The sequence below is a fragment of the Notamacropus eugenii genome, chromosome 5, assembly GCF_028372415.1.
Source record: "Notamacropus eugenii isolate mMacEug1 chromosome 5, mMacEug1.pri_v2, whole genome shotgun sequence".
NCBI classification, from domain to species: domain Eukaryota; kingdom Metazoa; phylum Chordata; class Mammalia; order Diprotodontia; family Macropodidae; genus Notamacropus; species Notamacropus eugenii.
This window is the reverse complement of record NC_092876.1, coordinates 331,712,601-331,730,946: the sequence shown is the minus strand read 5'-3', so window position 1 is coordinate 331,730,946 and position 18,346 is coordinate 331,712,601. Positions and strand designations below refer to the sequence as shown.

Sequence of the window (18,346 nt, the reverse complement as noted above, 5' to 3'; positions counted from 1 at the left end):
GAGTAGGGGTGGGGATAAAATTAACAATCCAAAGAAGTTATTAATCCCTGAGAGTTCCCACATCAAAAACTTATGTGCTTATGTTAGGAGAGGTTCTGACAAATTGGTTTACATCTATAATATCTCTCACTAGTTTTTAAAAATCATCTTTTCTATGCTATCCACATCCAGAGGAAGAAATATGGAGTCTGAATGCAGAATGAAGCATACTATTTTCTCTGTTTTCTTTCTCATGGTTTTTCCCTTTTTTTAATTCTTTTTTCACAACATGACTAATATGGAAATATGTTTAATATGATAGTACAGTTGTAGCCTATATCAGATTGCATGCCATCTTGGGAAGGGAGGAGGAAAAAATTTGGAACCCAAAATCTTATAAAAGTGTATGTTGAAAACTAAAAATAAATTTTAAAAAGGAAGACAAATCATCTTTTCTCCTAAAAAATATTTTCACTTTTGCTATCTAGGTAATTAAGGGTTGAAGTCAAATTTCTCTTGCTTTTCTGATACTCAATCCTTCCTCTGTCATTTACTGTATTACCTTGGGAAAGTCACTTAATTTCTCTGAGCCTCAGTATCCTCATCTAAAATCAAAAGAGCTAAACTAGATCGCTTCTACAACCCCTAGCAACTCTAAATCTACTATGTTACATCTTGTTTAAGAAGAGAAATGTTGTACAATTTGAATTGGTACTTTTTGATATGTCATTTGCTTCTTTATAGCAAGCTGCTAAAAAAATTCTTTGTTACTAAAATGTCAGAATTTGACGACTATATTTCTAAATGAATTGAACTTGGGTTCTTCCTTTGTTTTGTCCTGTATATTTTATAAGTAGTTTGTCAATCTTCACTCCATTTTCTTTGCCTCCGTCAAGTCTTCCTCTATAGTTTCCTGAAAGATGGTATTCAAGCTCTTTGTTTTTCTTATTTATCTTAGAAACCAATGATTCTCAGTTTGTCAGTTTTCACTCTAATTATGTTACTTTAATTTATAGCATTCTCAAATCTTCTAGCTGTGTTGTTCATTGATTTGTTTAGCTAATTGTTTTGCCATCTGTTTTCTCCGCCAATCAATACTTTCTGTTCTTCATATATTCTAACATTCTTTTGTTAAGAACTTCCAGGCTATCATCTTTACTTTATCTGTTGTTGCTCATTCTTTATTGATTTTAGCTTCACTTTTGTAAATACTAGATCATCCTTAATTTTCCTATTGAGCATATTAACTACTCTGAAGAGTTGCAATAGATCTGTTTTCACAGCTGGGACTTTTTTCCCTTCTGGTCTATACCCTTTTGTTTCTTTATACTCCATAATATTTACTGTTGTATTTTGTTGTAGCTTTTTATTTGGCTCAGTCATTTAATCAGTTAATCTTTTTTCCTTTTCTGTGAGGTGACTTTCCTTGTGATAACTTTTGTTTTACTTTAATTTTGATTTTGATTTTATTTGATTTTCTTTGACATCGGTGCATTCATTGCTATTTTGAAAGTGATAAAAGGTGGCTAAAATACAACTTCTTACTCCATCATATTGTCCATCTGATCTAGAATTCTTGAACATTATGCCAGTAAAAGAAAAGCTCTGGAAGCTTCTACCACGCTAAAAAAAAAAAAACAAACAAACAACAACTTAAATAATAAGGTTTTCAGCATGGGACTAGTGACAGGCTATTTGTTTCTTATCTGATGACTAGCACACCAACTCAAGAAGGTGGTCTTTTAAGTTGTGTAGGAGTTGTGATATAGATTAGTGTATGAAATATCCATATATTGAAAATGTCTAGATTCCCTCGACTGGGTTCAATTTAATTCAATGAACATTTATTAAGCATAAATGTGTAAAATTAAGTACTAGAGATACAAAAAATTCAGTCCCAGCTATCAAGAAACTGATATTCTACTCTGGTTGGAGTCTGTATGTCACATACACAGATAAATATAATACAACATAATTTGGGAAAAGAGAGAGCACTGGCAGTAGGATCAGGGGAAGTTTCATGAAGGAGATGGCACCTGAGTTGAGCCTTCAAGGAAGGTGGGGATTCTGAAAAGCAAAAATAAAGGAGTAAGGTCCAGACATGGGTAATATCTTGTGTTGATTTCACAAAAGACCTGGTAGTTCAGTTGGTTGAAGTAAGCAGTATGAAATAAGGCTAGACAGGTATTTTGGAGACAAATTGGAAAGACTTGAATGATAAGCTAAAGAGTTCCTATTTTATCACAAAGACAATGGGGAATCACTGAAAATCTCAAAAAGGGTCAGACAAGGTCGGATAAGCACCCTAGGAAAAGAATTTTGGAAGTTGTGTGGGCAACAGATTGAAAAAAGAAGAGACCAGAGATAGAGCTAGAAATTAGGAAGCACTTACAACAGTCCAGGTTAGCAGCTATAACAGACTGAACAATGAGGGCTTTGTGAATGGAAAGAGGATTACCCTGCCAGTCTTTTTATGCTTTATCCTCTCCCCACCACCATCCTGTAATCTATGATCCAGTAACACTGCCCTCCTTGCTACTCCTTGTACAAGACACTCCATCCCTCAACTCCCATGCATTTTCACTGGTTGTCCCCCATGCCTGAAATGCTCTCACTCCTCATTTCAGCTTCCTGGCTTCCCTGGCTCCCTTTAAATCCCAAATAAAATCCCACCTTTCACAGGAAGCATTTCCCAAACTCTCTTAATTCTAATGCCTTCCCTCTGTTAATTAGCTCCTAGTTATCCTCTATATAGCATATTTGCACATGATTACTTGCCCATTGTCTCCCCCAGAGACTGTGAGCTCCTGGAAGACAGGGACTGCCTTTTGCCTTTCTTTGTATCCTCTGCATTTTGCATAGTGCATGACACAAAGCAGGTACCTGATGCAAGTTTATTGGCTGACTAAATACCAAAGATGTCGTGAAAAGAGGACTGGGGAAACTGATTGGAAATGAAAAGGGAAGTACACTCTAAAATACAGATTCACAGTCAGATAACCAGGCACTTTAGAGCTCTGACACAAAGAAATATCTGGTTCTCTTATTCTCCCTCCTGTCAACACAGCCACCTCTGAATCTTTGTAGTATCAAGGCCATTTTAGGAAACACTGCTTCAGAAGCCTGGGTTATTTCTGCTTGTATAAGCTAACTACAACCAGTCTGGGAGTAGCAAAGTGGCTGATAACTGTCATTACAAAGTTTGGTGATAGCTGCTACCTTTCTGCCCTGCCTTCGTGATTGTAATAGCAGGGAAATGAGGCCTAGCTCCCTATCTCAATATCAAGTTATTCTTGCTGCTAGTTCTGCCTAACTCTTAATAACCCAGTTCCCCAGAACCTGGATTTTCTTCCTTGAGAGATGTATCCATGAATTTCTGCCTTATAGTCCAGTTCCCAGTAACTGTATATTCTCTTTCCTAGATGCCAGATTCCCAACCAAAAGCCTCAATATGCCGTTACTTAGTTCTGCCTACTGCAGACCTCCCCACTGCTGTCCACTTGCAGAATCAGTACATGGGACAGACTCACACCCAGCAAATCTTGGGTTCAGTTGGGGCCTGTCTGATTCTGACTGGGCATCAAAAGCTAGCTCCACAAGGTAGAGATAATGTTGATAAACCAGAAAATATCCAGAAGGGAGCAATGCTGAGCTTACCATATTAGAAATCATGGGATGTCTGCTCAAGGCAATCAAAATATTCCTGGGACCTACAGGAAATTTGCCACTTCCAATTGCTTCTGATATCATTTTATTCTAAATTCATTGTTCTTTCTTATTTCTTGCTAGAACCTGATCTGAACTTCACGTCTTATACCTGTTCCTTGACCTTATCAATTCACAACTGCTGTCCTTTTAAGCAATTTACTTTCATAAGGAGGGGAAGCTGAGTGTCCTCTGGGACTACAGAGAGTTGTTATGAGGGCTTTCTTATTGCTATAGAGTCCCCTGATTTCTAGCACTAATGCTTCTTTAGGAAGGGCTCAAAAAGTGTTTCAAGGACATTGTCATCTTTGACCTTGTGAGAACAAAACCTCTCTTTCTCTTTGCTTCTATTTGTATCCCCAATGCTTAGCATAGAGTAAATGTTTATTGACTTGAATTCATTTGAGGGAAATGTTGGCACCAGCTTGAACTGGATCTCAAGAGCTAACTACTACATGTTGGGAATTGGCAAATGCTATGGAGCATGGATTGATTTATTGGGTTTTTATTGTCTAAACTTAAGAAAGTGATGGGAAAAAATTTAATAATGCAAATTAAACTTAAATGTGTGCAATTCAGATATTTTTTTCCTGGAGAGTTGGTTGTTAAACATTTACCAGTATACTTCTGCCTCAACTCCACTTTAACATCTCTTAATCAAATCAGTTCCTACATTTCTGCAACAATTTAGGATCCTTGATTAGAAATACTCATTTGTATCTTGGGAATTAGTTATTGGTTTGTTTTCTCCAAAGAATTTACTTTGGTATTTTTTGAAGTTTGCTTATATTATAGCTGTTTAAATACTTTGATACTCCCTCATTATTTCACCCAACAATTCAAATAACAGTCCATCCTTTCCCTCTTATTCTGTGTGACCCCTGTCTATATCGTCTTGTAAATCTTTCGCATGTGATGTTCCCCAGCATGCTGATAACTTTGTTTTAGTTCTCTTGACAATACTTTGATCCCAATATAAGACGTACACTGTCCACAGAGACAGTCCTTCACTCTTAGCCTCATGATCAATTCACCTTTTCCCATCATACATCTCTAATAACATCCTTATTGCTACTTCTTTTGTGCATTTTGTGATTTGTAAGCGTTGGATCTGGCTTGACTTTAATTTTCAGGAGATTGTGACAACTCCATGACTTAGAGATAAATGGTACTAGAACTTTTTTATTAGACATATGATTTCATTGGTATAGGGAATTTCCCATAAGAAAATTCCCATTACCTTTGCTCATTGTCAGTGTACTAATGGACCAATTCTATTGGTTAACCATCCAACTGCATATCACAGTCTGAACAATAAACACTGTTCATTTACTTGGGCTTTTTTTTCCTATGTGAGTAGATAGGCCAAAGTTTATTGAGTTAGGAATCTCATTTAGTGAACTCAGCAATGTTTTGGGTCTTGATGAAATCAGTACCATTTCATGGCGCTGTTATATTCAATAGGAACATCTGGAGTAGATCACCATCTATAGGGAATCCTTCCTCCATTTGGAATCTGTGTTGCAAATATCCCATGACAATAGCCAACACTTCCAGCAAGCTTACACATTTGGTGTCTCTCTTAATATTAATGATCAGGTAATCAAACATAGATACATCTCTCATTACATCTTTCAAAGAATCTTGTGTAATTTTGATGTACCAATGGAAGACTTTTATTGAGGAGAGCCTTTCAGGTAGCATTTGCTTTTATTAAATCAAATTTTTACAGTTGACAAAAAGTAAGCACAGTGTAATTTTGTATTCTCAACATCTTTCAGTCAACTGTGTGACTATTCACACTAGTGAATATTCACTATATTCACAATATTCGTCAGACCCTGACTGTTCCTTTTTCAGGTCTCTTCTATAGATGTTTATAGATATGTACATATAGATATCTCTCATAGCAATTTTTTCAAAATACAAAAGCAGATTTAAAGATCACAGTTATTATCATTCTCTAAGTCTCCTTTAACCACATTTTCAAATGATTTACTTTTACAAAAGAGATTTTTAAAAATCATGGTCCTAATTCTATGAATGAAATATGCTTGAACAGAAAGACTCATCATCCTGAATCTCAGGGGCATCTACCTTGTAGCTTGAAGGAAGCCCCCTAATACTACCTTGTGGCAGCATATCTAAAATGCAGAGTCAGTAGCTAAGCAACAAGAATCAGTCTCTTAAGTGCAAAGATTACAAAACAAAAGTTATGAAGTGACAGCTTTGTGTCAGTCACTCAAAATCACAAAGATTGTTAGCTCTGACTTAAAAAAGAACAAGAATACATTCTGCCCAAGGGAAACCAAATCCTACTGTTTTTCTCATTTACTAAAGCTTCAGATATCAAAACCTATTTTCTTACAAGTTCCTTCTACTTGTTTTACTTATCATGGACACTGAAATAATTTTATATCTCTTCAAAAAGTTTTAAGTGGTTAAGTTCTGATATGATATGAGATTTTAGCTACTTCAAACCTCTTTAAAGTAATACAATCTGCCAAATGTGGTAGTACACACCTGGGAGGCTGAAATGGGCAGATCTCTTAAGTTAAAGAGTTCTGAACTGCAATGAGTTATGATGATCAGGCATCAGTACTAACCTTGACATTAATATAGTGAGCCCTCTTGAGTGGGTTGCTTGAGGAAGAGTGAATGGATCTGAATTAGAAATTAAACAGGTCAAAGCTCCCAAGCTGACCAGAGTGAGAGATTGGCTATGAATGGCCTCTGGACTTCCAGCCTGGACATAAGGATGCTCTGGGAGAGGGAGAGGGAGAGAGAGAGAGAGAGAGAGAGAGAGAGAGAGAGAGAGAGAGAGAGAGAGAGAGAGAGAGAGAGAGAGAGAGAGAGAGAGAGAGAGAGAGAGAGAGAGAGAGAAAGAGAGAGAGAGAGAGAGAGAGGTAAAGAAAGAGAGACAGAGAGATGGATGAACAGATAAAGAGGAATTGACATATAAATATATCAGTATATTAATTAATAAAACAATCCCTCAGCATCCAAACAATAAAAATATGTAGAGAAGCTACAACATTTAATAATAATAATGACTAACATTTATGTAATACTTACTGTATGCGGGCGCTGTAATAAGCACTTTACAATTGTTCTTATCTCATTTAATCTTCACAACAACCCTTGGGGGATAGGTCCTATTATTATCCCCATTTTATAGATAAGGAAATTGTAGCAAAAAGAGGTCAAATGACTTGTCCACCATCACTGTCCCCAGTTAGTGAGTGTCTGAGGCTAGATTTGAACTCAGATCTTCCTGACTCTAGACCCAGTATTCTAATCACTGTGCCACCTAGCTGGCAAAATTTAGTATTAAATGAGTAAGTACATCTTTTCTAAATAGAGGACTGACATAAGCTTTAACTTTTGTCCTATCTCAACCAATCTTGGTAGGAAATGAGATCAAGGTGATAGAGGGGTAGTTCACAAGGAGGGAAAGCTAGGTATCCTCCAGGGCCACAGAGAGTCACTGTCAGGCTTCTGTTATTGCTACAAAGTTTCTTTATTCCTAGCACTGATGCTCTTGCAGGAGCACAGAAGGGTTGAGAAAGCGTTCCAAGGACATTATCATACTTGGCCTTATGATTCAGCATCATCAACGTCCACCCTTCTAGTAAACTGCTTTGCCTTAAGACCTCTTGAAATTTACAGACAAACAGGAGGTGCTCCCCAAGGATAGATAACAGAGAACAATACAAATCCAGACATGCTTGGTAAGCCAGTCAGGCAAGCAGACTCTCCAGAGCTGAACCACTAGATCACAAAGAAGTTCCATTTGAAATTTCGTATTCATTGAGTTTGAGTTTTAATTTGGTATTCACCTACAGTATGTATTAACAACTTTAATATGAAGTGAAATATTCTATAAACAATGTATATTGCATTTGCTTAAAAAAGAAAATGGAGAGCACAAAGACACTTTATTACTCTGGGAACTCGACCAGAAATTGTAGGAGAACATGTGAAATTGCACCTAAAGTTTTGTTATTAAAATTGAACAGCTTAAATTGATTGTACTTGAATGAATGTACTTAGTCTGGTCTTAGTTATTTTGATTTAAATGTCTAAATTATGTCTCCTTAAACATGTGTTTGACTGTAATTCATGCTGTTGGATTTTGGGAGCCATTACTGGACTACAGTAATATGCAACTTGTGTTCACTATTTTATAGAATCATCTATACCAATTTTATAATTTAAGTGATATTTAGATAACTCATAACTTTATATTTGACAAATTATCAAAAATTTTCAGTGATATTAAAAAAAAGAGGTCCATTTGATTTTTTGGCCCTCTCGTCAACATAGTTCTACAACAATAAAGGTCATCTTAGGAAATCTGAGGTGTTTTCTTTTTTTATAAGCTCATGGGAGGCAACATCTTATTGTAATGGTTGTAATCTTCAGGACAAAGACTGTCTCATTCTGATATTTATTTCTCCAGCACTTTAGCACCTTAAAATGCTTATTGATTGGTAAAGAAGCCTTCATTGTGTCTAGTACCATATTCTGCTGCCTTTCTGCTCCATGGATCAATGGCCATGCCTTTCTGATTGTGGCCTTTCCTAAGGTCTTTCCTCTGCACATCCCTTTCCTTCCCACAGGAAAATAATCCTGCCTTACCTTATACTCCTAGTGAGAAACTAATGAGAGTTGAAATATCTGCCTTTACTTGCTATACTAGGTTAATGTGAATGTGAGTCCACTAACTTCTCCTAAATTGCATGTTAATAAAGCTATTTATGGTCTGCATCAGTAAGTCTTTACTCAACTCTGTGCTTTTTACTTTTGACCTATTTTCCCTCTTGTCCCTCTCCTGAAGGGCTCATTTGTGCTGAAGGCAACTTGAATTATTTCCTGTGTTGTTTTTCTAATTTCAGGGTTCTGACAAGATGGGTGTACTTGGTTCATTTCTCTTTTCTCTTTCACTTAGGACAGAGGTTCACATTTAAATTTTGTCAACTGGGAGCTTCTCCTCAGCCTTACAAGTAAGATTCCCTGGACTGACTGATCTGTAATAAAAAAAATCTTTGGTAGTCCCTCTCCCCAGTTTACCCTGTTTTATGGTATGTTTTACAGACAGTATGGACAACTTTGAAGGGAAAAGAGATAAGTTAAAAAAAGACAAAGAAAATTATATCCTTCTGACTGAAAGAAAACATAATCATTTAGATATGATGGAATACAGAAAAAGTATGTGGATGAGATGCTTCTATTTTTTCTTATCCTTAGGAAAAAGAAAAGAAGCAGGACCCCGAAAACTCAATGTTAATTGAGAGGGTAGTGAAGAGGATGTAAAACTCATCCCAGGAATATAAAAAAAGCAATCATAAACAAGATTATCTTGGTAAAAAAAAAAAAAGGATGAAGATACTTCACAAATCTCACAGAAAAGCCCCACAAAAGTTCAATTTCAAGATTATCAGAATTAAAGGATTCTTATGCTCTACTTTTACCTCATCTCAAGTAAAGATAGTCTCAGGTCACCCTTTTTAAGATGGATAAGACTGTAAGTCAAGACTCATGACAAATCTCTTCATGGTTCGACTAAATGTTAAATAAGTGTTTACCAGCACATACAGACAGATCATCAGGGTCTTTCCAAAGAACCCCATATTTGGCATAAAGATGTCAAGAGAACCCTGTCCTGACCAGCAACCAAAGCTTCTAAGTAAGAGTGAAACTTAAGCACAAAAAAGATATCCTATGCCAACAGGACAATGAAGGTCATTGTCTTCTCTCATTCTACTAAAAATCAAACTGGAGTCATGATCTAGGCTCAGTGTCAATGTACTTGGTAACCTCTGAAAACTGAAATAGTAACAATTCAAAAATTAATATAATTCAGCTATCACTTGCTCATTCATATAAGTTTAAATTCTTGTTCACTAGTAGTGGCCCTAAGGCATTCTTTTGCCCTCTGGAGAATGAGATCACTAAACTCCAGGTAATAAACAGAGCTACCCTGTCAAATATTCCAGTTCCAAGGAAACTTATCATCAACAAGTGCAATTATGTACTTTGGCACTACCTTAGAGGTGATAACCTGACAACTGGCTAGGGTAAGTCACATGATACAATCATCATCACTTCAGTGTCATGAATCTTAATAAAGTAAAGTTCAAGATTAATTAGAAATTCTATTCAAGCTTGAAAAAAATGAATTTCAATTTCTTTCAGTGATTGATAATAGTTGAAAATTAGGTAAGTTATCTATGTATTTATTCTTTATGTTATCATATAGTCTGGGATTTTCAGAAATTCTGAGAATTTAAAAAGTCTTTTTCAGAAGTCAAAACATAAAGAGTAGTGAGGAAAGTGCAACTTAGTTTGTATTTATATCTTGCTCCAATAAGTATATCAGGCTTTTGAATATAATGCGATGATAATCCTATTTAATGATAATTCTGTTTAATAATTAGTCTGCACTATTTCAATAAAGCATTATGTTTTTAATATAAAAAGCAATATTGAGTACAATAGTATACTAATTGCTAGTTCAGTTATAGGAATCTATGGAAAACATGATATAATGGGAAAAGTGTTGGATTGGGAGTCAAAGGATCTGGACATGAATCTCAGGTCCTTGAGAAAAACATATTTATTAATGTGTCAAATGCTGTGCTAAGCACTCACTATTCAGATAAAAGCAAGACAGTCCTTGCTTCAAGAAAACTTTTCTTGGAATAGAAAAGACTGCATAAAGGAGAACTGAAAAGAAGGTAGGGGGAGGTACATATGTGGTGGCATTGTTGGCAAGTAATGGCCAGGAAATGATGTAAAGTCAAGGTTCCAGGAAAGAAAAGATTAAAAACTCACTTACTGGTATTCTATGAACAGAGTCCAAGGTTGCAGGGCAGAAGGTGGGGCGTGGAGGTGGGGACAGGGGAAAGAAAGGAGAAACAGACAGGAGATAAGAGAGATAGCCACAATGCAGGTTTTACAGTTTATGAACTATCAGTATTATCTTAAGCAAGGTCCTTCACCTTTTGCAGACTCAGTTTCCTGATTCAAAGATGCCAGGCTTAGACTAGATGATCTATAAAGTCCCTTCCAGCTCTGAGCCCCATCGTTCTAAAGTCATTTGTTTGGAATTGAGACCAGGTCCAGATCAGAACCTATTGTCTGCCTAGTAGTATACCTGAATTGCTGGTATAATACTTGGGAGGAAAAAAATGGTCTCTGCCATCATAGTCTGGAAACTCAAACCTACAAAATTTAACTTATTCCAACAAACATTTATTAAATATCAGCTATGTACAAAGCTCCAGGCTGGGAATGCAATCTATAAGTGAATTAGTTTGTGCTCATAAAACTCTTCTACAGGAGTAATACAACAGATATACAGTGACTTAGAAAATGCTTTTCACAAATGCAAATATTTTAGACCTTTTTTCAAAGGACATCTCAGTTTGTCTAGAAATTTTTCACTTCAGCAGGACTTGTCAGCCAGGTCAGAGTGCACACTTTCCCCTATCTCATAAATGGCATATAAAGTGTGAAGGGGAAGGCAGAAGGGAGAACTGAAAGCATAAATGGAGGAATATAGAATGGAGGAAAAGACATAGATAGTAATCATTAGGGTGAATGTGATGAACTCTTCCATAAAATGGAGATGGATAGCAGAATGAAAAAAAACCATAATCCAACAATATATTGTTTACAAGAAACACATTTGAAACAGGGGGATACACACAAGGTAAAGGTAAAAGGTTGGAGCAGAACATATTGTGCTTCAACTGATGTAAAAAAAAAAAAAAGCAGGGGTAGCAATCCTAATCTCAGACAAAGCAAAAGTAGGAATAGATCTAATCAAAAGAGATAAGGAAGGAAACTATATCCTGCTAAAAGGCACTGTAGGCAAGTACACAATATCATTACTAAACATATATGCACCAAGTGGTACAGCAACCAAATTCTTAGAGGAGAAGTTAAGGGAGTTACAGGAAGAAATAGACAGTAAAACTATACTAGTGGGGAACCTCAACCCCCCCTCTCTTAACTTGATAAATCAAACCTCAAAATAAACAAGAAAGAAGTTAAAAAGAAGTGAAGAGAGCTTTGGATAAGTTAGAAACAAGAGACCTCTGGAGAAAACTGAATGGGGATAGAAAGGAATAAACCATTTTCTCAGCGGTACATGGCACATACACAAAAATTGACCATGTACTAGATATAAAAATCTCACAATGGCATATAAAAAAGGGGTGCTGCAAAGAGAACAAAGTTCATGATTGCCTTTTCTGATCTTTCATTAGCACAGGTGATTGAAACATGGACAGTTCTAGCTCTCAAGGAAACCTGATAAGTCTGAGGATGAAAGTTCCTGGGTCCTCCATAGGAGTCAGAGGATGAAAGTTCCTGGGTCCTCCATAGGAGTCTGATGCACTTTGAGAAGAACTCCTAAACAACTACAGTGTCCCAGAGAAGATGACTGCCAGGATAAGACTAACTCCTGCCCTGGCTTGCCAAGAAAACATGGACCTGAGTGGAACTGTTTGGACAATATAAAGTCAACATTAAGGTGACATGCTGATTCAGCAGTCTTACAAAATGCTTAATATTTTGATGTATTAAATATGTCTCACAGAAGAGTATAATAGTTATAGATTAGAGGTTGATTAAGTTTTGTCAGTGCATACTTGTGAATCTTTAGTGTTTGGCATTTCTTTTGTGTGGAAAAACAAGTCTTCTATATTTAATTTACATTGCACATTGAATTCTATTTTACTCGTTTTTTGGAGAAACTCTAAACATAAGCCAGATTTAAGTTTTAAGAGACTATCTACAGGGGCATGAGGTGGGGTTTAAAGAGTCAGGTCTCTCTAGGAGCAAGGGCTCCCCAAGAAGCAACTTAATCTATGGGTACATGGATACATGGCCTCTTAGAGGGGCCCTAACCTTAGAGGAAACACCCTAACCTCCTTGGACCCATCAGTGATTTATGTGTACGGTTATACTATAACAAAGATAAAATAGATATTAATCTTGACATTTCACAAAAGTCTAGTTAATATTGAAAAATCTAGTAATAGAATCAGAAGGAAATTTATAATCCTGATTCCCTTAAAGCATTATCTTATATCCATCCCATCTTTAACTCTATTTATCTGGCATTATAAATGATCTAGAATAATTTCTACCATTCTATTTTATATAGAAATATATCTATATACCACACTATACAAAGTAACCTTAAATTCTAAATCTCAATAATGTTTGTGTGTCAGTACATATCAATATTAACCTTAATTTCAATTAACCTTAACTCAAACTGAAATTTAGCGTTTTCTTCAATTATTTCAATCATACATAACTTAAGATAGCCTTTGCTCTAATAAATGAGTACTTGCTCTTTAAATGGCAAATGCCTTCTTTTTTCTCCACTTTCTAGCACATAAAAGCAGAAGCTTAAAAAACAGGTACTCACTTATACAGTCTTACCTAATATACATCTTCAGCCAAAAAGACCAGTACAACCCTAGATATCATTATAAAGGATAGTAGAAACAAAACAGGCAGCACAATTTTACCCTTATGTGTAGAATATTGTCATTACCACACCATAAAAAAGACCATAAGGTAGCTAGAAACAGTTCATAGAAAATCAACATTTGTTATTAAAAAGCTTCTCAATTATATTCAGCATTTGAGCTGAACTTCTTTTAGGGAATGCTATTTTAAAACTCTAAAGGTAGACATGTAGTGTTACATTGTAGTTGTTCTCTAAGTAAGAAATTAGCCCAAGTTCAAACTGCTAGATATAGACATAGATATAATCCAAGCAAATCTCTGAATATGAATATTTTGAAAAAAACAGGTTAAATATCTTGCATGTCATTGCCATTACATATCCTTTCTTACTTTCACTCTCATCTTTCCTCATTTCCATGCCTTACAATGTCCTGATATTAAACTTTTCCCTTATATTCCTTTACCCCTAAATCCTTAACCTAGGGTCCATAGAAAGGGGTTCATGGATAGATTTCAGGGTGTTCATGAACTTGAACAGGAAAAAAATTGCATCTTAATTTAAACTGAAATTTAGCATTTCCTTCAATTGTGCATTTTTTAAAAACCACTATTCTGAGAAGAGATCCATAGTCTTTACCAAATTAAAAGAGGCTTTGACACAAAAAAGCTAAGGACTGCTTTATATTATCTTCTACAGGGCACCTGGATGAGCCTCTAAAAAAGTGAGATAAAGGTTTCATTCATCTGAAAATTAAATGGCTACAGTCACTGTACCAGTCACTAATATCAACGTATTGCTAAGCTTCCATCTATTATAAAAAAGAATGCCATTGGCATTCTTAATACTGATACTTTAAATATATTACTAAATATATTCAAATATGTTTTATATGAAAGATAACACGCTGATCATATATATATGTATATATATACATATATACATACATGAAATTTGTTATTTTCTCAGATGTTAGAACATCCTCCCCCAATTCAAAACTTCTAGGAGTATGAAATAGATAGAAGTTAAGTGACTTGCCCAGAATTATATAGCCATGAAATGTCAGAAGACAAATGTGAACACAAATCTTCCTGACTTCAAGCCAAGTGCTTGAAACATGCTAACACTTCCTGTTCCCCAACCTTTTTTAAATATGAAGATAGACAGACACACACATACACACACACACACATACACACACACACACACAAATTAGGCAGTGCCGTGGATAGAGCACTGGACTTGGAATCAGAAAGACTCATTTTCCTGAGTTTAAATCTTGTCTGAGATACTTAGGAGCTGTGTGTCCTTGAGCAAGTCATTCAACCCTGTTTGCCTCAGTTTCCTCATTTATAAAATGAACCAGAGAAGGAAATGGTAAACTACTTTACTATCTTTGCCATTCGGTCATGAAGAATTAGACACAACTGAAAAAGGACTGAACAACACCATATATACATACACATATACTCGTATACATATACAGTATACACATATGTAAATATATGTACATGTATAAATACGTAATATGTACACATTTATGTGTATATATAATTGGTGTGGTCAAGACCAACCAGCGGATTCAGTATGTACAGCTGATACAATCTCCACATGGACTTTGGAGTGTGCAGTTAGAGGCAGTTAGATGGTGCCTTGCAGTAGAGTCAGGAAGACCTGAGTTTAAATCCAGTTTCAGCTGCTTGATAGCTGTGTGACCTGGGCAAGCTACTTCACTTCTGTTTGCCTCAGTTTCCTCCTCTGTAAAATGGGGATAATAACAACATCTACTTCCCAGGGTTGTTATGTTGTCATAATGACAAATGACGTAGTATTTGTAAAGCACTCAGTGTAGTACATGGCCCATAGGAGGCACTTGATAAAAATTTGCTTCCTTCTTTTCTTCCTTCCCAATTAGCTTTGGTCTACTAATCATATGGTGAAAATGATCTTTGATTGGTTATAGAGCTAGAATGACGTCGGGAGGGAGTATTTAAAAGGTTCTAACCAGTTTAAAAAAAAAAAAAAGGATCTTGCTTTGCCATTTTCTTCCCTGGCAGCCTTTTAGTAGAGAGATGCCCAATAAGAAGAGACCGCCAATTCTCCCCATCCAAGATCAGCACATGGTGCTCTGTTCTTTGCCTCTTTGAATGTTTTCTTTTAATTTTAGTTGAAGGAATATGGAAGACAGAGGATACCTTATGAGCTTCAAAAGGTCAAGAGAACTAGCCCCAAGAAATTCAGGAACTCAAGTCTACACTGGGATTTGCCAAAAGCTAGATAATGAAGAGCCAAGTCCTGAGTAGCCTGTTCTGTCCAGACTAGCAGCAGCAGAGACACAGGCTCTATCATCCATCAACTATGTCACATTTGGAGATAAACTTGGTGGAGTGAATGATATATTAAAGCTGTTTAAGCCCACCATCCCCAGGGACCAAAATTGCAAAAGGGAGAGTAATGTACCCAGTTATTGGGGGGAAATGTCTATACTTTTCTTTCTGCTATATCTTCAAGTAAACATCTCTGTAAAAATAAAACAAAAAATTAATTTTAATTTGTTAAATGCAAACTGAGCACTAATCAATGGTAGTTAACAGTGTGGAAAACACGCCAGAATCAGGAGAAAACAACCCCCAGTCTTTCAAAAGTACTTTAGGACTCTGCAGGAGAGATTTAGCCTATATAAGAGAGAGTCAAGACTAGAGCAATTGATATTCACACATACACATACACACATGTATACATGTACACATATATATATGTGTGTTTATAAATTTGAAGGTGTTGAACATTGGTGACTATCACTACCTTCTTGGGGGGCATTTCATTTCCTTCCTTTGCCCCCTTCAGAGAAAGATTTACATTTTCTAAAGCTGCTATTGATATATATAAAATACACACACACACACACACACATATATATATATATATATGTATGTGGGTGTATATGATTGGTCTTCTAAATTATGTCAGACTTGTTAATGAAATCACACAAGATTCCATTTTCTAGAGACTTTCAAAAATCCTCAATTCTCAATTTTTTCTCAGCAACTGCTTCCATTCAACTCTGATTTCCAGCAAATGTTATATCACAGTTGGACTTTACATCCTCTCTCTCTCTCCTCTATTACTGTAACCTGGGTTCCCACTGTCCAGGGCTGTGCTGCTCAGAATGTTCACCAAATATGTTTTTAAATATTTAAAGAAAAGACATTAACTTACCAACAACCATAAGAAGAATGTAAGCAATCTCTTTTTGTTTTTTCGATATGAACCTGGAGGGACTGAGAGCTAAGGAAACTTTTTTAACTTTGTAAAAAGACAGATGGATTTAGAACTGGCTAAATGGCTGGACTCAAAGAATAGTCATTGAGAGTTTGATGTCACCGTCAGAGAAGCTCTTCAAGAAGCTTGACCCTATTCTATTTATATTTTTATATTTTATGTTCATATTTTTGTGGATGACTTGATAACATTCTTATCAGATTTTTAGATGTCACAAAGTTAATATTCTGAATGACTGAATCAGGCCCCAAAAAGATCTTGAGAATATCGACCAGAAGAGTCACACACATGGCACTTCCAAGTGCTGCCTAAATCAGATTTAAATGTAATTGGGAAAATTTTAACAAAATAATCAAAAATACAACGAAAGAGAGATAACATTAAATTTTAAAAGTAAGTCAATATGAATGTCACAGGAATTCTTATGTATGGATGAGTGGCCCCTGTTTCTATTTGAGTATGACAACACTGGATTAGATCATTACGTTTAATCTAATAATGAAATTTAGTGGAGATAAATGTAAATTCTTGTACTTGGGTTTACAAAATTGACTTCATAAATACGAGAAAGGGAAGGCATAGTTAGTAGTTTGAAAAAGATCTGAGAGTTTTAATAGACTGAAAGCTCAATATCACTCAACAGGCTGTTATAGCAGCCAAAAAAGTTAATGCAATCATGGTCTACATCAAGACAGAAATAGCTTCCTGGAACTGGAAAGTGATAGTCATACTGTATTCTCCCCTTGTCAGCCCACATTTGAAGTGCTTGACTTGATTTTGTGCACCACAGAGGCACATTGATAATCGGGAGAGTATCCAGAAGAAAGAGACCAGCAGAGTTGAAAGGCCCTGAGTGCATGACATGTGGGGATTGGTTGAAGGAGCTATGTTTAGAATGGAGAAAAGATGACTCAGAGAAGGCATGACAGGTGCCTTCAGGGCTGTCATGGGAAACAGGACTAGAATTCTTCAGCCTGGTCCAAGAGCACAGAACCAAGAACAATGGGTAAAAGTTGCAAAGAGTCAAACACTTAGGTTTGATGTAAAGAAAATTTTCTTAACTATTAAACTTAAAAGTAAAATGTTTTGCCTGGGGATGTTCTCCCTTACTGGAGGTTTTCGGGCAGTGGCTGGATAATTACTTATTGAATGTGTTGTAAGGAATATTATTTTTTCTTTTGTGGTTAGAACTAGCTGAGCACTGAGGTCCCTGATAACTTTTTAATTCTGTGATTCTATGATGAAAAGCAAAGAATTACCTTCTATTGTTCCGATGTCATATTGGGTGATTGCCCAGGCTAGATGTTGGTCAAGTAGCCAATACATGGAGACAGGTCCTGGTTCCCCTCAAACTCAATGACTGCAGCTATATCAAACAAAGTGAGGGTTAGAGAGAGGTTTTCCAAATTCCAAAAGCACTCCAAGAGATCACTGTATTTGTCATGAAGCCTGAATTTTCCAAATTTGGAATGAAGGGAGAAGAAAACCTCCCAACTCCTGTCTTGAACTGAGCAAGCTCTTGATTACTGTGATGTCTGTCTGCCTTGCACATAGGCAATTGCTCAGGACAAAATCAAGGGTCTCTGTTTTTTTTTTAATAAGAAGCTTACAAATCACACATACACACACACACACACACACACACACACACACACACACACACACACACACACCTCTCCTCCCCAATACTAATTCAAAGCAAAAAGTGTACAGTTCAATAGAAGACTAGTATGCAGTGCATTGAAAGACTTTGCCTCTACCCTATAATGTAAGTAGAGAAGGTGGAAATAGGAAAGTGCTAAATGTAGCCTGAAATCACATAATGGAAAAAACATACTCAGCCTCAGAACATTTGTAATATTATAGCTGAGGTTTGGATTGAGTTTGTTA

At 36.1% G+C, this 18,346-nt stretch overlaps 1 long non-coding RNA gene across 1 annotated transcript in view; it reads right to left on the bottom strand.

The window, feature by feature from the left end:
• LOC140506424 (uncharacterized) overlaps nucleotides 1-18,026 on the bottom strand; it is a 76,132-nt gene extending 58,106 nt beyond the window's left edge. Inside the window, exon 1 of the long non-coding RNA XR_011967927.1 lies at nucleotides 17,716-18,026. This is a non-coding gene — a long non-coding RNA (uncharacterized lncRNA). The remainder of the gene's footprint in view (nucleotides 1-17,715) is intronic.
• Between the last annotated feature and the right edge of the window lie 320 nt (nucleotides 18,027-18,346).